Consider the following 17,220-nt stretch of genomic DNA (forward strand, 5'->3'; position numbering starts at 1 on the left):
CATATGTTATGATGCTATCGCATGCATTAAAGGTGTTTTCACATGCGATAAACCCTTAACGCCTTATAGCATTTTGAGAAATGACCCTATAAGTTTGGCTGCTATTTTTGTACACATGGCTAGCTGGCTTAAATCTACTATAGTAACATGGGGTCAATATTCAAAGCCACTTAGATGGAAAACTCACAAGATATCTGGCTAAATGGCAAGTTTTTTAATATTGGGCGACTTATATGGCTAGATTCTAGCTTGTTAAAAATGAGGTAATTCAGGGACATTCCAGGTTGGGCCTAAGTTGTCTAGCTATTAGCTAACAGCTGATTTTCAGTTGTATCTAGGCAGACAACTTTAAATATGCCTTAGAGCAAGTCTACAGTTATCTGGCCTAATGTGACTGGATAACTTCCCACTTAACCGGATATAATGAAAAGATATCCAGTTAAGTGGCACTGTTTTGAAGCTGAACTGCAGCCTGATTCTGCACCAGTGTTTAATAAATGTCACTGCCTGGCCAAGCATCCCCTACGCCACCCCAGAACCCCCTCCGAATGCACATTAAAAAATCTAGTGGAGGTATACTGATCAACCATCCCCCTTCCCATTTCCTCAGAAAAAGTATCAAAGTACATCTCTCCTTCCACCCCACTCCATCCCTAACCCTCCCAGTACCTTGAAATGCTATTTCTTCAGCCTGAATTGCAGTACACTTCTACCGTGACCTGGGCACAGCACTTCTATCATTGCTATGTAAGCAACACCGGAAGCATAAGCTATTATTTAGCTTACAATTCCAGCATTAATCACATAGCGACGTTTGATGCACCGGGCCCAAGTTACAATACGAGCGTACTGCAATTCGGGTTGAAGATTTAACTATTCAAGGTACCAGGGAGAGAAAGGTATTAAAAAACCAGAAATTGCAGAATTAGATATTTTTCATTGATGTGTTGTGTAATGTTTAGACGTTTGATCTGCTTGTGAATAGAACTCCTGAGTTTCCCTTCTGTCGATGACTTTATAATCCTAGGCAAGCCATCTTTTCACCTTTGCCTTGCATGACCCAACTCATTTGGAATCTGTTGTATCGATAGGGTGCTAGAAAGATATTTGCACCATAATACTAGAGGTGATTGCATGTGTATTTCTAAAGTGCTAAGACTGTAAAGAAAAGTATGGGATACTGTTTGGAATGGAGATTGCACATAAATTCAAACTGTACTGTAATCATTAAATTTATCAAATTGTAAACATCAACTTGTTTTTAACTCATTTGAGGCCAGATGTACTATGCAGTTTTCTCATTGATACAAAATGGGAAAATCTCATTAGTGCATTTGGCTCATATATGCTCTTAATGACGAGAAAAATAGTTTATCAATAAAGAAGCAGTATTTCTAATCTTCCAGATAGATGATAATAATAATAATAATAATATTTTTTATTTATATTCTGCTTTTCATAACTGGCTTAAAGACATCTCTCCAATATATATTAAAAATGCAGGGGGGAAGAATCTGCTGTTGTACTTTTCAACATTTATATGTATTTATAATATAAAATATTTGTTATTAAAATAATACTATAAGCCTCAAATAAATATTTAGTGTTGTAAAATTTGAATGTGTGAGTTGTATAGATATAACAATATACCAAATATAGAGTTTGTGCCTGTGTTCATTTTTTTGAATTTTCTTTTTATAGGCAGAATGGAGTATTGTGGATATGTGTTGGTCTAGTAACTCTACATTTCTAGTTTAGTTGTGTCAAGGCATGCTGCAGTATGTCGCTATGGGTGACGCCGATTGACGTCACTTCCGAGGAAACAATCATGATAGTTTGAGTGTGCTGGTTGGCTGGTGTGGCTAAAAATTTTTGCGTAAATATATATTAAGTCAAGCGACGTATGCCACTCATGCAGCATGGTGAATAATTAAACTCATTTGATGATACTTTTGAAGATATGCTGGAATATCGGGACGCCCAGTGAGGTCAGAGTGAACAGTAAAGTAATATCAAAATTGCATAACTGCAAATGAAATGTTATAAACACAGTCCCTGAGGAAGCCTCTAAATAGTGAGGCGAAACGAAGATGTCTTTTGTCGGACGTATTGAATAATGGATTCCTGTTTACAATATTGATGGAGTAATATACTTTCATCAATGAATAGATGATTGTATTAAATTGGCTTGTGTTAAATGTATAAATTATATGTACAACTAAAAATTGGGTCTATGAACATTTCAAACTTCATGTGATTTTTATTGTGGTGTGTGTGTATGAATGTGCTAGCTTAGTTTTAAATTTGTCTATGTAGGGTTTTGTGGGGTTTTCTATATAAATAAACATAATATTGATGTATTGGAAATTGTTGTCTCTCTAATTTTTATATGTTGATGCAGTATGTTCTTGGGCAGTTTACCATCAATTAATTAAAGTTAATGTGATTTAACTTAAACTTTTTTACTTTAGGCAAAACCATCTGCAATGCACATTTTAAAAGGCAATTAACTTTAAATGCCAAAGATGCCATAAATAAACCAAGACATTGTGTCCGATATAGGCAGCATGTTATCAAAGTACGTATATTGCAATGAGACAATTGTTAAGTCTGGTTGAAAAGAATGCCAAGGATTGAGGCACACATTTTGAAGGCAATAATTAGCTAAAGACACTGTCCAGGCAGTAATCAGCTAAGTACCATAATCCTCCTTATAGGGTAAATTCTTACTTGACCTCCAGCTATATACAGCACATAGTAACAACATTAATCTATAACACTCTTCTGCTTTCAATAGTTTCACCAGAGGGTCAGCAGTCAGCGATGTTGAAGCAAAAATACTGGCAATTCCACTGTTTTTCCGTCTTTTAAAATTTGGCTCAAGTTGCTAAATAAACCTCTAAAAAAAAAAGAATCACAATGCAATAATTAGGTAGGCTGCAACTGCTGATTTAGTGACTGTTCATATGATTTCACTGAGGCTAGGAGGATTAAAGGAAAGTGCTAGCCAGCACAGGAACTGATGCATTCACTTGGACATGGTTCTTCCACCTTCCCAGATGTGCAGTGGCTGAACCAAAGGTAAAAGCAGAAGAAAGCTGGCAGAATATTTTAGGCTTTGAATGCAACCCTAATTACTCCATCCAGGTGTGTATGCTTGGGGCAAGAATAGGGCAGCATTACTATTTTGGGGGGTATTAATTTGTAAATGGTTTATGGGTTGAATTGGAAAATACTCATGTGATTTAAACTGAAACATGTAAGTGGTGCTGTGTTTCATCATCATATGTTAAGAATTTTTCATACTCCTGAGGACTAAGTAGTTTCATATTTTAGCTTGTGTATCAGGCTATGTGCATTATATTTTGGAATTTGATTAGATGGCTAGACTATTTAAGCAATATTTATATCTTATTTAGTAACTGTTTATAGTTATATTTTATATTTTCAGTGATTTTTCTTGATAATGCAGGGATTTAGTTTATGGATTTGATCACTTTTCCATCATACAAATTCATACACTGCAAATTGTTTTTATAGTGCCTGTTTAGAAGATTTTAAAAAGACTTCTTAATTATTGTTTGCATTTTCTTATTATTAGTATTGTACTTGTAAACCCAGGCACCATTTTTCAATTGCTGTTTTAATATTTAGTATATTATTGTCTTAAAAATCAAAATAAGTTTTGATAGGGGAATAAAGATCTGAAAGTGTTACCTACTTGTGCAATGGGTCAAAGTGATAAATTGTTTCAATCCTATCTAAAAAGGACATTTTTCATGGATTTTCAGGTCTTATGTATATACTGGTACAGAAAGGCTCTGTTTGCCTGAACTTTCTGTCTTTGAGATTGAGATATGATTGCAGTTAGAGTATTCTGATCATAATTCAGATTTAACTTGTCATAATTCAGTTTTAATTTGTTAAGCATAATTACTAAGGAATAACAATGTAATAAGAAAAAAACCATAATAAGAAAGAAGTATCAAAATATTTGTGGCTCCGGCTTTGTATTTTATGTATTATTTTTCGGTAGCAATCCATCTGTGAATTTACAACGTGCAGCCTGTGAAAGCTGTTGTGACTTTTACCAAAAACGAAAGAGAACATTTCTTGGAACCTTTGAAAGCAAACTAAGCTAAGGAAATGTGTCATTCCATATCTAAGGAGCTCATTTATTAACAGGGTCATTTTCAGAGGCAAATATAAATGTAACATACTATCATAGCAATTTTCAAAAGTCCATTTACCCGCGTTAAGTGCACTTAACGCGTGTAAAAACTGTTGACAATTCAACAGCATTTATTGCAGCAATTTTCAAAAGAATGCTGTTGAATTGTCGATAGGTATTATATGCATTAAGTGCACTTAACGCGGGTAAATTGGCTTTAGAAAATTGCTATGATAGTATGTTACATTTACTTTTACATTTTCATTTGATAATTACTCTGTTAGGCTTTTATCCCAAGTTATTTAAGCCGTTTATAACTGAACATTTTGCGAGTGTACAGAATTTGTATTTAGGGATAACAGAAAGCCATTTTGTTCTATATTCATATTTTCTCCAGATGCCATTCTCAGGCTGTATTGTCATTCTTTCTTTGGGTTATAATTATTTATATACTTACTCAGTGCCTTATTACTTTATGTAATCCATCTTGTGCCAACGTAAGGGAAAGGCAGAATATCAAATGCTTATAAATCTATAACTAAATAGATAAATTACTCAGTTTACGAGAACTGTAGGTAGATGAAGAAAATGGTCATGATCTCTTTCAACCTAGTCACAATGATTGACGTGTTGTGTTGTGTCATATATCTATACAATCATATCCAGTTCTGAGGTCTATTGACATTGGAAATATTCCCAGTGTACAGTATTTACAGCACCAGCAGACACTGCATTTTCCAATATACCAGTTTACTCCCAGGCAGATCAAAATGTGCAGCATCATTCCTATGCTTCAGTGAACTTTATAAGCTTCACCGTGAAAAGCTTGCCAAAGTAGAATGAGTGTTAGTGTTTTCTGGAAAAATTACTTAAATTGCTGCTGACACTGCGGAATGATGACTGCAGATTAATGGAGAGCCTAAATAATTACCTGACAAAATACAGTAGAGAGCGCAAAGCAAGGATTTTTAAAATTTGTAGGGCCTTCAGACAGTTCAGTTTGGTGCAGTATATTATGTAATAGAAAGCAGCTGAACTTAAACTTAAACCCAGTCCATAAATCTGCCTCCCTTATAAATATGAGTCTCAGCCCCACAGTTCTCAGGTTCTAAGTATATAGTGACCTTTTATCCATTAATATTCTTAGAATTTATTTTGATGCTTTAGGTTGAAATGACGCTGTAAGGTCAGTCTTGTAGCTGTGGGAGTTCAAGCTCATTTGAAAATTAGGCAGGCATGCAGAACAAAGTTACAAAGCACCTGTTTACTTTTGCAACTGCATTGAAGCAAGCACAAAAGTATGCACTGGACATGATGTGCAGAAACTGATTATGCAAACTTTATGAATAGTTTCCCTCCCCTAATCAGACTCCACCCACTTTCCCCTACAAGTAAAAGTATGCACACAGGGACTGTATCTTTTAAACAGGTGTGCGGGCACATATTTATTTTATTTATTTATTTTATACTTTTTTATACCGACATTCATGATACAAATCATATCATATATGGAATAGGGATATTATAACATTAACCTTAACATAAATGAAGATGCAGAAGTTACCATGAACAGGGGTGATGGAACTAGGGAGGAGAAGAAGCCAGAAGTGGAAAGGTAACTCAGTAACTATAACAAAGTAAGGTAACTCAGTAATTATAACAAAGTAATTACAATGTCTGAGATAGCGTGTACTGAATAGACGGCCTTAGTATGTGATCTGTGACATAGCTGATGCAGGTATAGGTTAAGGGAAGGCTTGTTGAAACAGCCAGGTTTTAAGTTTTTTCCTGAATGACAACAGATAAGGTTCCTGTCTGAGATCAGGAGGGATGGCATTCCAGATGGCTGGTCCCGCTGTCGAGAAGGCCCATTCTCTGGTGGTTGTCAGATGGGTGGATTTGGTGGAAGGGGCGTGCAGAGATCCTTTGTACGCTTCCCTGATAGGTCTTGAAGAAGTGTGGCGTCTGAGTGGAAGTTGCAGGTCAATGGGGACCTGGTGGTAAATGGTTTTATGAATGATGGTAAGGGATTTGTGAAGGATTCTAAAGCTTATTGAAAGCCAATGCAGATCTCTGAGGATGGGCGTGATGTGCTCTCTTCTGTTGGTGTTTGTCAGGATTCTAGCGGCCGCGTTTTGGAGCATCTGAAGGGGTTTGGTGGAGGAGGCAGGAAGACCGAGCAGAATGAAGTTGCAGTAGTCTACCTTGGGGAACAGAATGGCCTGGAGAACTGATCTGAAGTCTTGAAAGTGCAGGAGAGGTTTAAGTCTTTTGAGCACCTGTAGTTTATAGAAGCAGTCCTTGGTAGTGTGATTGATGAACCTCTTTAAGTTCAGATGGTTGTCAATTATTACTCCCAGATCTCTTGCTTGTGTGATTAGAGTGTTGGGTTGGGTCAGCTGAAGGATATCGCTATATTCAGGTGATATGAGGAGGAGTTCCGTCTTGGCCGAGTTAAGTATCAAATTTAGGCTGGAGAGGAGGAGGTTGATGGACTGGAGGCAGTTGTCCCAGAACTTAAGTGTTTTAGTAAGAGATTCAGTTATGGGGATCAGAATTTGCACGTCGTCGGCGTATAGATAGTGCTTCAGTTTTAGGTTTGTTAGCAGTTGGCATAGGGGAAGGAGGTAGATGTTGAAGAGAGTGGGAGACAGCGAGGAGCCCTGAGGTACTCCTAGTGAAGAACTGATGCGAGGGGACTCTTTGTTATTGACTTTGACTTTAAATCCTCTACTACTGAGAAAGGAGTCGAACCATCTAAGGGGTGTTCCTGTTATCCCTATGTCAGATAGTCGATTTAGGAGGATGGAGCGGTTCATCATGTCGAAAGCCGCCAAGATGTCGAGAAGCACTTGCAGGAAGGAGTGCCCTTTGCCTAGGCCCATGATGAGGTGGTCTGTGAGGGAGATGAGGTGTGTTTCGGTGCTTAGCGATTTGCAGAACCCATATTGAGTGGGGTGGAGTATTTTGTGGTCTTCAAGATAAACCGAGAATTGAGCATTGACTAATTTTTCCATGATCTTAGCGACAAAAAGCAGATTGGAGATAGGGCAGAAATTGTTGGGGTTCCTTGGGTCTAGGTTCGGTTTCTTAAGCAGGGGTTTGAAGGTGGCAAGTTTTAGAGCATCAGAGAAGATTCCTTGTGAAAGAGAGCAGTTTATGTTGTCGGCCAGAAACTTGGAGATGGGGTCTGGCACCAACAGGAGTAGTTTAGTCGGGATTTGGTCAGAAGGATGGGTAGAGGGTTTCATTCTCTTTAGTATGGTTTCAATCTCCATGGCGGATGTGGGTTCAAATGATTCAAGTGACGCTCCCGTATTTGAGAAGGAAGAGAGGGAGATGGGAGGAGATGTAAAGCTAGAGGGTAGGTGTGTTAGGAGGTTGGAGATTTTGCTCTGGAAGAAGGTTGCAAGTTAATTGGCTTTGGATTGTACTTGGTCATCCGGGATGGACAGGTAGTGGTTTTTGTGAGTTCAGAAACGTAGGAGAATAGAGCCTTAGCGTCAAATACGAGATCGTGAATTCTGAGAGCGTAGAAGTCTCTTTTTGTTCGTAGTGTTGTGTTCCTGTATAAGTGGAGTGCGGATTTGTAGGCAGCTTGCATACTGGGGCAGGGGGCCTTGCGCCATTTGTTTTCTTTATGTCTAAGGTCTTGCTTAAGTTTTCGGAGATCATTGGAGAACCAGGGTTGTTTATTTTTTTAGGCCGGACTGATTTTTTTGGTTGCCAGTGGGCATAGTTTGTTAGCTACCACTTCCGTGATGCTGTGCCATGAGGTTAGGGCCGAGTTAGGGTTTGAGACATCTAGGTTAAGAAGTTCCTTGGCTAGGTGTTCGCTGAGGACATCTGAGGTGCACGTTCTTCTGTAGTGAAATGTAGATTGGAGTGGTTGAGATGACGGACTTTCTTTCATCTTGAGGGTGGTGGAGATCAATGAGTGGTCAGACCAGGGGACTGGGATGCATTTGGGAGGTGTGGTGTGTGTGAAACCTGAATTAATGAAAATAAGGTCTAGCATGTGTCCAGCTTTATGAGTGGGCTTGTTGATAATTTGCTTGAAGCCCATGGCCGTGAGGGAGGTGAGAAATGCTTCGCAATTGGTTGAGAGTGGGATTGAATCAATGTGCAGGTTGAAATCCCTAAGATAATAACTGGGGAATCCAAGTTTAAATACTTAGCTATGGTTTCTACCATAGGAGAGGCGTCTGAGTCTAGGAGACCTGGCAGAGCGTATATGAGGAGGATTTGCAGCAAGTTCGATTTGAAAAGGGCTACTTCTAGTTTAGATGCAGCCTTGGTTGTTTGTAAAGTTAGCTTCAGCTCTTTTTTGGCAGCTAAGAGGAGGCCTCCACCTCTTTTTTTTTTTGTCTGGGAAGTGAGAAGAAATTATAAAGATGAGTAGGTAGCTGATTTATCAAGACTGTATCCATAGGTTTGAGCCAGGTTTCCATTATAGCACAGATGTCTGGCTTTGAGTCAAGGAGAAGATCATTGAGAATGTGTGATTTCTTTGTGAGAGATTGTGCATTGAAGAGTGTCAATGAGAATAGAGCAAGACCTAGGAGTTCGGTAAAGGGAGAGATCATGATTGGGATGAGGGTTCTGTTGGAGCGTGTCCGGTAATGCGTGGGTGATTTTCCAATGGTGATGAGACTGTGGTGTAGGATGGGGATTGGGTAGCCTTATGTCATGCTTCTTTTGTTGTGGAGTGTAGTAGCTGAGTTGTGTGTTGAGTGAAGGTCCGTCTGCTGGGAAGCTGGGAAGTGGACAAATGCTGAGTGAGGATCCATCTGATAGAATGCTGAGTGAGGGTCCGTCACTTAGAGTGAATCTGTTTCTGAGAAAGCTGTGTGAGAGTCTGTCGGTTTGAATGCTGGAATCCGTTGGAGGTTTAAGGGGTGGAAGATTACTACTGAGCAGTGTTCTGGTGCGCACAAAGGGGTGCACAAAGGGGCAGGCCCCTTTGTCGCGGCGCCGAAGGGTTAGCCCTAATTTAAAGGGCTGAGTTGAGGTGGTGACATCGTCCCTGGCCTCTGATAGGCCTCTGATAGGCCTCTGATAGGCCGATGGATGTCATGTGGGCGCGGCTTGGGCAGCTGGGAGGCGGCGTGGGCCGGACGGTGGCGCGGAGAGAATGGGGGCCTCTTACCCCAAGCAGTCGCCGCCGCATGGTGAGGGTCTCCTGACCCTGTGCTGGTCTCGATGCGAGAGAAGAGGAGGAGCGCCTGTTTGCCTGCTTGCATCCAGAGACACGTCCATTTTATAACATACATGCGTACATTCACTCCTGTTATAAAATAGCCCAGACATGCGTACATGTGCTCACAATTTTAAATGGATGAGTGCATGTGTGCTTAAAATCTGCTTCTGCAGCGTGAATGGGGGAATTTTATAAGGGATGCGTGCTGACGCCTTTTGCCATTTTCCCATTTCATTCCCAGTTCGCCCAGTTAAGGGATAGGACTTCCAAATCCCCCTAATTTAATAGCCACCCTTCCCCCATGTTGTCTCCGACCCTTAAAACCCCACTGACTAGCCTAGATTTTTTTGTTTTAATCCTTACACGCTATGCACAGCAGAAGTAAATGTACATGGCACAAGTAAGCGTAAGTCTGCACACATTTCTAGGCCAGGCCTTGCCCAGACCATGCCCACACTCTGCCCCTTTTTAGAGTCTTTTCACTTGTGTGCTCAGTGGGAGATTCATGTGTCCATGGGCGGCTTATAAAATCTGCTTGGTGCGGGCCAGCCCAACTTGTGTACATATCTCTCAGTTTTGGCACCCTCAGGGCTTTTAAAATTTGCCTTTGTGTTGGCATGTGTAGTTTTACCTGCATGGGGGGAAACAATAATCAGCCCACCATTTCCTCAGGTAAACATGGGTTATTCATGTAAGTTTCTCTGATTCCTAAATGTGATATTGTTAGCGTCTAGGAGAGTGCACTCTTTAGGTTTGCTATTTATCCGTAAAGGCAGGCATGGGAGTTGCAATGCAGTCTGTATAATAGTTGCTGTCATTCACCTGTAAGTATGGTTCTTTATCATATCTGATGCTACTTGACAATGGTTTTTGAGCTTATTTGAGAAATCTGTGCTACAGCACTTTCAGGGCAGGATGGGGAAAGGAGTAGAAAGAAGTTAACCCTTGCTTACCAGTCCTTTCGCTTTGTGCTGTTTAGTGCGGGGAAACCACATATGAAGATTGTAGCCTGCATTACTATGGCCTTGCTGTCTTTAATGCATATCACTAACGTTTTGTACATCAGGCTGTGTACCTTTATTTCCAGGTTTTTCTGGGATTATGTCTTGCTACATTAACAGTTTTCTTGCTTCAGATCCTAAAAGACCAACAATTTTTTACATATAACTTATTTCTTAGTACTTATGTCTCAATTATAAAAGTGTTGAAAGATTCAACATTCACAAAACATTAAAAAAAAATGTAAACTAGGGACATTTTATTTTTATAAAAGACCTGTGTATTTTATTGACTCTGCTGGATTAACATGAAGGCATCTGTTTAGACCTGTTAGTTCCACCTTTCTTCTTCTTCCAGTTCAGTCAGAAGCAGTCCTGGGATCTTATTTACATGAAACTTCATTTGTGACTATCTATGGATCTTTTCTCCTGTTTTATGGATCCTGACCTCTCCATACCCACTGTTTCTAGCCTGCTCATTGAAGTGCAGCTTCCATCCTGACCAGCTCCTGGGTATGAGGGCACCCAGGGAACAGCCCAGCCCAGGCCTCATGACCTGCTGGGATTCCCGCACAAGGGGGAAGAAGCAGTTTTTCAAGGCTCTTAAGGTTTTCTTCATGCTGGCAGCTCTTCTGCTCATCAACCCAATCACTTAAAAATCACCACACTGGCAGTTGATGGACAGGTAAAATAAAGTCCAAAATGTATCTGGTACACCTGTCAAAGGTGTACCACAAGGCAACCAAAGTCCAGAAGTTCAGTACAAAAAATAAACTGAGCCTCTTTCAGCAATTTCCATTTTCTCTTCCACTAGTCATCTGTTTGGAGCAGGGACCCTTCCTCCCCTGGGTCTGTCTCCAGCACCTGTTTGGTTTAGAAGGAATTCTCCTCTTCTTCTTCTCTCTCTCAATATATTTTCTAATGTTCCTTACTCTTGATGTAGCCTCTGGCTCACTAGTTTGGAAAGTCAGCAACTCTTGGCAGACAGCTTTTCCCTCTGAACTCTCAAATACTGTTTCTGAAGCAATCATTTCCTCCCTGACCCTCAGATTCAGAACTTCCACAAAACCCTTCTCAACACAAACTGGAATCCCAGGACTTCACCACTGCAGGACTCCTTGAACTCTTCCTCCACGTGCTCTCTCTGTGGGGTGGGGGACGGGGCCACAAAGTGTCCTCCAGAAGAAGAGACACTCCCTCCCTCAGCTCTGAGCTATAGCTGACTCTGACTTGCCCCCACAAGAATTTTGGTAATTATAATGACCCCTCTCAATGGGAAATGTCTCACCTCCCTAATCACTCTTAATACTCTATATTATCACAGGCTTGGTTGAAACTCCCAAAAAACACTGAAGGCACTCATCCCCTTACAGAAGTTTTGATCTCAAGGCTGGGAACCATGCACCAGGGCTATTTCTAGAATTCTAAGTCCAGTCACCAAATGTCAGACTTGTTGATGACCACAACTCACTCTTCACCTCCCTCCCCAACCTCAGGGACTGTGAACACTGCCTTTACAACATTCCTAGCCAACCCAAAGAATGAAAGACCTGATCCAGAAATCAAATCAGGGATCTTCCATCCCTGAGCAATTAGACTAACCCCTATTTTTATTTTCTTAATTGATGGTTTATGGCTTCAGCATAATGTTTAACCTAGTTAAGTTCATCATGGGCTAGATTTTCAAAGGGTTACGCGCGTAGAGCCTTTTTTTTGCATAGGCCCAGCGAAGCGCGCAAGCCCCGGGACGCACGTATGTCCCAGGGTTTTGTGAAAGGGGAAGGGCGGGGGCGGGGTGGGACCGAGGTCTCCAACACAGTGGACATGCCGGGGGATCGCGCGCCGGCCAAGTGCCGGCGCGCGCAATCTACATCTGCCCAGAGGCAGGCGCAGCTTATTAAACAATGGTGAGGGGGGTTTATATAGGGTTGTGGGGGTGGGTTAGGGAGGGGAAGGGAGGGGAAGGTGGGGGGGCGGAGGGAACGGGGAAAGCCATCGGGGCTCCCCTAGGGCTCGGTGTGCGCAAGGTGCACAAGTGTGCACCCCCTTGCATGCGCCGACCCTGGATTTTATAACATGCGCACGACTGCGCGCTTGTTATTAAATCAGGTGTACCTTTGTGCACGCCGGGTTGCGTGCACAAATGTACGCCTGCGCGTACCTCTTAAAATCCGTCCCCATGTTTTTGTGTCTGGTCCTTCCCCTAAGTGTATCTGTCTGTTATCCTCCTAACCATAACTTTTGCATAATTAATCTAATTAAATTCAAATGGATGCTACAAATAATAGGATGGCTAGTAATCTCCAGTTTACACTTTTTATATGCCCTGGATAATCCTAATGCTTAGAATTGCTTTTATTTTCTATATAAAAACGGGCCAATCCAGTTCATTGAAATCTCAGAGGTCAGAAAACATTATGATGTCACTGAACATTTTAAAAGTTGCGCTGTCATTGGTTGACACTGAGCATTTTTAAAGCTACCTTGCTGTTGATTAGTGACCGTGGTTGCCAGCTCACTCCATTTCTCACTTTCAGGGTCATTCATAAATTTCCAATAGCCTTTGTTTATAGTAAAAAACGCAGACGTGTTACAAAAAGAGGCTTGACTAGGCAAATTTGCAGCCTGCCACATCGCATTGGAAAATTAAATCACGTGACATTGTGGTATCACATGCTGTGATTTCGTCTGTGCTAATACTTTTTTCCCCGTAGCGCCCAGAAGAAAGTGAAGATATTTCTAGCGAAATTTCCAGTGCTAACGTGCGATACTTTATCGCACACAGCACTACCAGCCCCTAATTTTTCTTAACCCCGCCCAAACTCCTCCCATTTTTCTAGAAAATTGAAATTTGCATATGCAATTTGTGACGCGATAATGGCCTATCGCAAATTAATGAATGGCCCTGTAATTTTCTTATAGAGAAAAACTGCCTCAAATGTTTAATGATGTACTTAGTATGCAAAAATTCACATAAAATATTGTCATAGTTTTCTATATCAAAGAAGAAAACTGTGCATCATGAAATGTTCATACATCACTTTTTTTACATTCAGCATGGGGACGGTAACTTTCAAATGGGCGCACAGGCGCAGAATATATACATGTACCTCAACGTGTTCCCAGAGAGACGGCAATTTTATAACATGCATATACATGTTATACACACCTAAGCTATTTTATATTTATGTGCCTAATTTTAAGCTTGTGCACGCCCAGCACCATAAGTTGGCTTATAAAAGCGTAACTGCCTGTATTTTATAATAGACGCATGTCCAGCCGAGGACCAGTTTCACCAGTTTATCCACCAGTTTTTCCAGTCTACAGCTAGGTCCTCTATACCCCCTATTCTTTAGCTTGCACTCTCCCCAGTTAACCCAGACTCCTCAAACATTTCACAAATGCCTGTAAAAATTTTTTAAAACTTACATCTCCTCCATTGCAGAAGTAACTTTACGCAGCACTGGACCTGGGCCCGTGCCCAGGCAGTTAGGTACTTGTGCGCACATCTCTTGGCCCCACCCTGGAATGCCCACCCACCCACACTACATCCTTTTTTTCTCTGATGCAAGATATTCACATATTGGCACTTGTGCGCTCATCTGCTCACCTTATAAAATCAGGTGAACACCCGCAAGGGCCAGATCTGTGCCCATCTCCTGATTTCGGCACGTACCCAGCTTTTAAAATTCACTTTAAAATTTTCTTTAATTTTTTATAATTTGTACATAACAGTGAGACATCCTGTCTGGTATTCAGTGTTTCAAACATTTCTTACATAAAATAATAACGTTGTTTGTGCTTGCTATGGTTGAGCCTATCACTGTTTTGTGGATTTGCCACTTGAGTTAATCATAGCTTACAAAGCAAAAATAACTGTCATGCACTGAACTTCTGTATATAGTATATGTATATATATATTTAATTTATTTAAGTTAGATTAAATATTCATGATCTATTTTCTAGTATTTGTATTTATTTGCTGGAACTAATGAAGTTTTAATCATTAGTAAGCATTCAGTAGGGTGTCCTGTTTCTATTTTGAAGTTAAAGTTAATTTGTAGTAAGAAACATAGAATAGCATGATGATTCTGAATCAGCTAGTCTTAGAACTGCTTAATCAGTGTGTTTACTTGATGCTCTGAAGGTATTGACAACACTAACTTAATTTTATTGTCTTGTTTACTTTGATGACTTAGGAAAAGAAGTCCATCCATATCTAGAGACCAGAACAGAAGATACGACCATAGGGACGACAGAGGGGAACATTCACAGTATGCTACATCAGACAGCACGATGCCTAGGTCACCATCAGGTTATTCAGATAGGCGATCACAGAGAGGGCCTCAGGTACATGAAGACCCCGAGCAAGGTGATTATAGGGATTCCAATAGGAGAAGTCGCAGACGTTCAAAAGAGTATTCAGTAGATGAAGATGATGTGCAAGACAGGGATGAATATGAGAGACAAAGGCGAGAAGAAGAGTTTCAGGCACGTTATCGAAGTGACCCTAACTTGGCTCGATATCCAGTTAAGCCACAACCATATGAGGAACAAATGCGCATCCATGCAGAAGTGTCTAGAGCACGTCATGAACGAAGACATAGTGATGTCTCATTGGCACATACTGAACTGGAGGATTCCCGAATTTCCATGCTACGGAAGGAACGACCATCAAGACAAAGGTCTGCTTCAGAGCGCAGAGCTGCCATGGAAAATCAGCGCTCTTATTCTATGGAAAGAACTCGAGAAGTTCATGGGTCAAGTTCCAATCAGCAGAGGACCACAAACCATAGTCCTCCAACACCAAGGAGGAGTCCAATTCCTGGTGATAGGTCAGATATGAGGCACACTGATTCACTAAGAAAACAGCATCATTTGGATCCAAGTTCTGCAGTGAGGAAAACAAAGCGTGAAAAAATGGAAACTATGTTAAGGAATGATTCACTGAGTTCAGACCAGTCAGAGTCAGTAAGACCTCCACCACCAAAGCCTCATAAAACAAAAAAAGGTTGTAAAATGCGTCAAGTTTCATTGAGCAGTTCAGAAGAGGAATTGGCTTCTACCCCAGAATATACAAGTTGTGATGATGTTGAGATTGAAAGTGAAAGTGTTAGTGAAAAAGGTAAGCAATATAAGTCAATATTTTCTTGTATTGTCTCTTAAAGGACTGGTGTTGATTTCATATTACATTTCTTTAAATTAAAGTAAAAATAATCAAATAATGTTCTGCTTTCCTATATAACTTTAATATGTTTTTCTGGCTTTCAATAAAAAAAAAAAACAAGGCAAATGGCAGTATTTAAAAGTTAAATTTCAGATCCTGTTTAATTTATACACAATAGTATTTTGGGTTATAAAAATTGATTTTAATTTACAGTAATAAACCATAGAAAATGTTGCTGTCTTCCATAAATGAGCTATGTTTTAACTTTTAAAAATGTTAATATTTTTGAAACCTACTTTCCAAATTTAGGGTTGTAAAATGGAGCTGAATGGTAAAAGTAGCACAATTGAGTTTTAATTTTCCAGTTACTAAAAATATTCAGATTTCCTAGAGCAGGGGTGCTCAAACTGGTCCTTGGGGCCCCCAGCCAGTTAGGTTTTCAGGATTCTCAAATGAATATGCATGAGATTTATTTGCATGCACTACCTCCTATGTATGCAAATATTTCTCTTGCATATTCGGGGACCAAATTGAGCACCCCTATCCTAGGGAATATGAAGAGTTCCAAAGTACAAGATATGAATTTCTGTTGGGTTAATGTGCATTTTTTTCTTTGATGGATATATGAATAATGGAAAAAATGGATAAAAAAAAATCCTCTATACCTATAAAAAGTAGAAATTTTTAAAATAGTACACTATTCTAGTAGTCATGTTTTTCCAAGAAAAAACAGGATTCTTTGTAGGTTGTGATACCTTTTATTTACCTTACATAAGAATTATAAAAAAATGATGATGTCCTTGAACTTTCAAGGTTATATAAGTCTTTTCTACAGATACTGTATCAAAGGTAATCATGCCCAATATTCACACTGTTACTCTAGGTCAGGTTGCCTGTTTCCTGCTGAATTGTAAGAACTTCCTTAAGCTCTAAAGCTTTCTCAAAGTTCACATGGTATAGATGCTAATAAATGCTGGAGCAAGTTTTTCTCAGTTCTGCTTTACATGAGACAGAACACTTCTTCAGATTTCTGTCTTCTATGAGTCCTCATATTTTTCAGCTTTATAAATTACTCTTCATCTGTCCAAATTTTTTTTATCTTTTATACAGAAAACATTGATTTTTTAAAAGTGCATTTACTTCTTTATTGTATTTTTCTTGTCAACTGTTATATTATTTTTTGCCTGTTTGCACTGTTGTGCCTTAACCGTGTTGATTGATGTTTACCTATTTTCAGTTCACTTGGTTCCTTCAGATGATTTCAGTCTCACTTCTTTTGCCCTTGTGCACTATATTTTCTTGAGGCAGACTGGCAGCTTTAAGAAATGCTTATGTTCAAAGCCATATTATCTGTCAAAGATTCATAAACAAACTTGGGCAGCATGGGGTTGGATCCTAATGAGGTAAACTGGGTTAGAAACTGACTAATAGCCAAAATAGGGCAGTAGCTAACAGGTTTTACTCTCAGGAGAGAAGGATGTAATACCCCTATGATAAGTCCAGGGGATAGTTCTATTCAATATTTTTTAATGGACTTTTGCAGAAGAGATAGATAGAAAGATAGTCAAGGTAACAATACTGTCATGGGTCAGCAGTTCATGATGGGAAAAACTGATAGTGATAAGGCAGCTGAGATCTCTGGATGTGATCTTATCTGATGAGCTTAAGGTTGCACAGACCCTGT

At 39.9% G+C, this 17,220-nt stretch overlaps 1 pseudogene; it reads left to right on the top strand.

Annotated features, from left to right (window-relative positions):
* LOC115083396 overlaps positions 1 to 15,535 on the top strand; it is a 264,235-nt pseudogene extending 248,700 nt beyond the window's left edge.
* The last annotated feature ends 1,685 nt before the right edge of the window (positions 15,536 to 17,220 follow it).

The sequence above is a fragment of the Rhinatrema bivittatum genome, chromosome 2 (genome assembly GCF_901001135.1).
Source record: "Rhinatrema bivittatum chromosome 2, aRhiBiv1.1, whole genome shotgun sequence".
NCBI classification, from domain to species: domain Eukaryota; kingdom Metazoa; phylum Chordata; class Amphibia; order Gymnophiona; family Rhinatrematidae; genus Rhinatrema; species Rhinatrema bivittatum.